This window comes from Quercus robur, chromosome 5 (genome assembly GCF_932294415.1).
Source record: "Quercus robur chromosome 5, dhQueRobu3.1, whole genome shotgun sequence".
NCBI lineage: Eukaryota > Viridiplantae > Streptophyta > Magnoliopsida > Fagales > Fagaceae > Quercus > Quercus robur.
Window position 1 is genome coordinate 60,808,950 of NC_065538.1, and position 6,000 is coordinate 60,814,949.

Consider the following 6,000-nt stretch of genomic DNA (forward strand, 5'->3'; position numbering starts at 1 on the left):
GAGTTTAGCTCAAAAACCAAAACCCACCACAGAGTCACACAGACTTTCCCACAACCCCTGTTTTTCTTCAATCTTCACAGAAACAAAAATGGTTCAAAACCCAGCATCACTCATCCGCAAATCTCCACTCTTTTACCGTTTCATGGGGTTTTCTCACAGACCCATTTCGCATTCCACCCGAATTCCCGCAAACCCAGTTCAGATTAGCGGGTTTCGTACTTGTTCTTCGTGCCGCTCTTACTCTCACCCGTTATTTTCTAGCCATGAAGCCGAGTTTAAGAATTTGGACCGTTCTGAAATGCCATTTGGGCAACTGGGTTTTGATAATTTTCGAGTTTCTGTGGTTTTGGATGGTGGGTCAGGTGTATATGGAGGTTCGGTGGGAGAGGTGAAGGTAGTGGTGGTGCTGGCATTTCTCAGCGGAAAATTATTAGGGACTTCATAAATGTGTATTTCATCCTCTTCCATTGTGGGTCCCATCAATTCATTGAATTGGTGGGACCTACCATGTGAGTTGAATTGGTGAGACCTACCATGTGGGAGGATGAAATACACATTTATGGAGACGGAGTGACACTTTTATAATTGTTAATTAATTGATAGATAAATAATAGACAATACTTTTTGCACAACTTGATGCAAATGTTCACATATGTTGCCCAATAAGTTGTGATAAAGATTGTAAAATTTACCGTATGCAGCATTGTCAAAACTAATTTAATTTCCACTATAAGCACTGTGCCTAATTATCACTGATTGATCACATTGCATGGTTACAGCAATTAGTCTTGGTCTCCCACATCTGTATGCATACACAATCGGACTACCAACCAGTATAACACCTGCTGGTACATTTAGTCCGTTCTACCTCTATGTCCAATACTCACAATTGTTACATTTCAAGTTCAGATCACATTTGCTAAGGCAAAAAGGTGAAGTGGAACAGTGGGTAAACACTTCACTTGTTCGTAATATTATGTAATTTGTTGAGAATTGAGGTTGCTTATAACAAACATCTATATTATCAAGTGCATTTTTGCTTTATATTGGGCCTTGGATTTTCTTGTAGGAGGAAATATATGCAAATTTAATGCCCAAGGGGGGATTGCTTTTCAAAAGCTTTATACATTCGATATCGGTCGAAATGATCTTGCTAAGGGGTTCTTTTTTGGTAACATGACTATAGAGGAAGTCAGTGCTTCTATCCCTGATATATTAAACAAGTTCTCCATTAATGTTAAGGTTAATTTATATTTATATTGATTAGTGGTTGATAATGGGCTGGCTTGACCTTGACCTATTACTACAAGAAGAAACATCCTTTTGTTAAACCAATTACAACCGAAAAATAAAAAAATGAAATTTGGTAACTAAATTTAGTTTTATTAGTGCTAATCAATTAGCTGCCTTCCCCTTATTTTGGCCAGTTTTCCATCAGCTCAAACTTCAAAGGGACAGTTATGGTTGCACAAAGCCTTATAAGTTATAATGATGTAGCTCAATATTTCAACCACAAATTGAAGGAAGCCATAGTTCAACTCAGGAAGGATCTTCCTTCAGCTGCATTCACATATGTGGATGTCTACTTTGTCAAGTACTCTCTATATAGGTTGCTTTTGAATAGTTTATTTTTTGTCAACTTATATTACTATTCAGCTTATTTTTTTCACTATTTATGGGTCCCACTGTAATTTTTGGTACTATTCATGGATCCCATTGTATTATTTTAGCTAACTTTTACTTTTTTCTATTATATTTTAAGCAAAAAAATTTTAGTTTCAGTATAATAAATGGATCACAAATAAACCTTTAATAAATCCAAGGAATAGGGTAAGCCTTATGATAATTTGTACTTTATATTAAAAATTGTAGGGATAAAGGGTCCAAATATGGGTATTGGGCCGTGGCCCATGTCCGAGGACAGGTAATACTAACGGAGGCTTGCAAGACAATGGTTTGTGGAAGGAGTTTAGTCATGAGGAACTGGAAATGTCGTTCGAGGAGAAGTACCTCCTTGGCTAAACAGGGTAGAGGTCATAGGTCCGACCTTTCGTCAAGAATAAGGCAACAGACAATCATGCTGGCAAAGATAAACATTAGATAGGGATAAGACAAAAGAGAGTTAGGAAATATCTGAGAAGAAAGCTGCTACCATAGCATTGAATACTCTGCAACAAACCCCTTGGCCGCATTAATGTGGAGGTGATACTTGAACAATAACATTCAGCCTTACAGCTACCCACAAAGACTTCAGGAATGTGCTGATGAGACAAGTATCAAAGCCAGCAATCTAATTTACACGTGGAGGGCTAAGATGAAGTAAGAAAGGGGAATATAAAGAAGGAAAATCCCATTACAAAGGGATCATCAGATATTCTGTAGAAAAAGGACAGTAAACTGAAAAATTGTAATTTTATATAAGTCTAAGAGAAATATATAAGAACAACCTTCCTCAGACTAATCCGAGGACTTTTCTTGTCTAAACTGTTTGTTTATGCTTTTCAGTACAACTAACCTACAGTGATCATTGTCCACTTTAACTCATTGAAAGTTTGGTTCCAAGCCCACTCTCTACAAATTTATTATTTTGGGCTCTTTGGGCCATTGACCTTTCATTTGGGCTTTGGGAGTAAAACATGCCCTTACAAAAATTATATAACATAAAAGTATTAATAATCATGTAAGGAGTCATCTTAATGTTTTCATTGGTGACATTCAAAATTTAATTTCTCCCTCCCTAAGCTATTGAATTGTCACAAATAAATAAATAAATAAATAAAAAGTAGGCAGAACCAAAATTTAACCTTTGGGGGCCAAAGTATGAAAAAAAAAAATTAACCATTTAAGAATGAGAATTTATAAAAAGATTTAACATTAAATTAATAGATGAAAAATAAAACTAACATCAATTTAAGGTAATAATAATAATAATAATAATAACTATTGTAGGGGGTCAAGAACCCAAGGTAAGCCTTGGTGGTTGGACCCAATACAATTAATTTGTATAGGTAGGGATACAGACCAACACTTAGGCTTTTTTGAGACGGTAGCTAGATGAAATAAAAAATGAAAGGATGAACTTCCAGATTTGCTCTTGTATTTCTAAGTCTTAATAACATATGAATTTGTATTTTATCTTCAGGTTGGTTAAGGACAATTTTTACACATGATTGAACTTTACAATTTCAGTTCTCCAACTCTTTCCTTTGTTTTTTTCCGATCCCTGTTCATGTGGGATCTTTCCACTTTTGTGGCCATTTGATTTACATCCCAGCCTTCCACTTAGAGGGCTGTTATTCCACTTCTAGATACTTGTCACATTCTTACTTGGCTAGCGATGGTAGAGTAGGATAGAGGCTGTATGGACACTATTCAATGGTCATTCTGCCATTAATGCAACAAGCTAGGTTGTTGTGGTGCATTTAATGCGGAGGTAATGGTTGTTTTACTCAAAAGCTTCCTTCCTCTCTTGCCTACACCTATCACCATGCCATTCTGTAACTCTCTGTCTTTTAGCTTGAGTTGCTTCCTCCTAGTCTTCCACAAGATACCCTTTATGAGGCCTCCTTAGGTGAAAAGTAATCCCCGGGTTGCTTGGCTAGCGGTGGTAGAGCACCTCAGCTAGACTGGCCCCAACTTGGCTGTGGATTGGGCCCAATCACTCCTCAGGCCTACTTGGGTGGGGGTGCCTCACCCCCTCCCCACAGTAATAATAATAATAATAATAACAATTTCTTAATAAATTTCTATCATCTTTAACTTTTTTTTTTTTAAATCCCAAAAATCATATATGATTGATTTATGTATAGAATTTCATGGTAATTTCTATTGATTCTAAAGCAAGAGACTTACCATAAATTTTGTTGTCACAGTTAATCTACTATCTAATTTCTAAACCCAAAAGTTAAAAAAAAAAAAAAAAAAATTGAAATGAATTTATGATTATGACAATGAGAGAAAAATATAACTTTGAGAAGAGAGAAGAATACAACTTTGAGAAAATGTATAAGACCAATATTTTGACATAAAAATAGTTTTTTTTTTTTTTTTTAATTTACTCAATCAAAAATACTCAACTTTATGTTTTATTCACACTAAACTATAGACACAGTTAACCATTATTATTATTTTTTAATGCTTAGATCAATCCAAAATATTTTCTTTTTATGAAGAGAGAGACAAAGAGCTTTGCCTTATTGATTTTGTGATAACACTAGTGATTCATGCACAAATTGACAACATTTAAAAACGTAAAAAAAAAAAAAAAAAAAAAATGCCAAATAACTTTTCCCTCTCACATGACAGTGCAACAATTGCATGAATCCACATCCGACAGTTCATGTATTAATTAACCTTTTCTTTAAGGGGACTATATATGGATTTAGGCCAGTTAGTTATTTCTATTTCATGAGGTCTCTTTGGGTCAATTTGATTTTCGCAACTTGGATAGAGGAAAATTTATTGCTGATTGAATTGGTTAATAACCGAAGATCAACTGAATTTATCTAGGGCTTAATAAAGTTATAAAAAAAAATAACTATAAATTTTAATAAGTTGACAAATTTTTTAAACCAAATACCATAAAAACTTAAGTTTATACTATAATTTAATTTTAACTGTATACATATTATTAAAAAAAAAAAAAAAATCAAGGTGCCACGACCCTTTGGTCCAAATGTAGTTTTGTCCCTGTTTTTAATGATGATCAATCTTATAGATTTAGATGATCTTTAACATTTATCATTTTTATTCCTTCATTTAAAATATTTTATTAATGAAGCATAATTTCATGTTTATTAATTGTTTGGTTGAAAATAACAGGATTTGAAATCCCCCTCATTGCCTGTTATGGCTATGGTGGCATATACAATTATAGCAACAATGTTGGCTGTGGAGGAACAATTACAGTCAATGGAAGCCAGATATTTGTTGGTTTATGTGAATGCCCCTTAGTTAGAGTAAATTGGGATGGAATTCACTATATAGAGGCTGCTAACAAGTTTGTTTTTGATCAAATTTCAACCGGAGCTTTTTCAGATCCACCCATACCTTTGAAAATAGCTTGTCACGACATTTAGATTCATAGGCACCTATATATATAAATAATAATAATCTTGTACTACTGGTTATAATGTACTCTTTAATTTTGTCTTCCTTATTGCAATTGTTTATATTCTGAAATAGTCTAACATACTGAAGTTAGTCCTATTAAATATCTCTCTCAAAAAAAATGAAGTTAGTCCTATGAAATAAACTAGAATGAATTAGTGACCATTTTGGATGAATTTTGGACTTTCTTTTTTCTTTTTTATTGTCTAATTAAATAAATAGCCAGAAGAATGCTGTCATTGCAGAGAAACTATTAAATTTTGTTATGTTTCCAACGTTATTAGTAGGGCTTGTGGGGTCTTTAGTTTTTTGGGGTGGGAAAACACGTACTGTGATCATCTCCGCAAAAAATTGTTTACTTTTACACTACTTTCTCTTCTTTCTAGCACTCTTTCTTTCGTGTGAGAATGGATGAAGTTCTTAAGGATTGGAAAAAACTTTCTCTGACAGGCGAGGAAGAGGGAAAAGTTAAGCTGACAAAATCTCAGTTTAGTAAGAAAAACGAACATGTGTTAGCAGCAAGGTTTATGACACGAAGAGCTTGTTAGTGATCGTGGTAGTTCTACTTCAGCGCAGTTAAAGCAAATTACAAATGGTTGATTTGTACTCTGTTCTGGTTCAATTGCACAGTAGGCGCAAGGTTGAAGATGACTGTTGGTGCAACGCACCGTTTCACTAATAACAGATGTGCAACGCACCGTTTCACTAAAGCAGAAGCGCACCGTTTTATTCATTAGATAATTAAGCTTCAGAAGGAAGAACGACGTCGTCTAGAGTTGAGCTGTATTCCATTAGTATTGGCATGAAGTTCAGTCTTTTCTCTCAGTGAAATCAATCTCTCTCTGTGTTACTCTTTTCTTTCTTCTCAGATTTTCTCTTCACACAAACAGA

General features: G+C 34.4%; 1 pseudogene; it reads left to right on the forward strand.

Annotated features, from left to right (window-relative positions):
- Nucleotides 1-88: 88 nt before the first annotated feature.
- Nucleotides 89-5,078, forward strand: LOC126728484 (esterase-like; annotated as a pseudogene).
- Nucleotides 5,079-6,000: the final 922 nt, after the last annotated feature.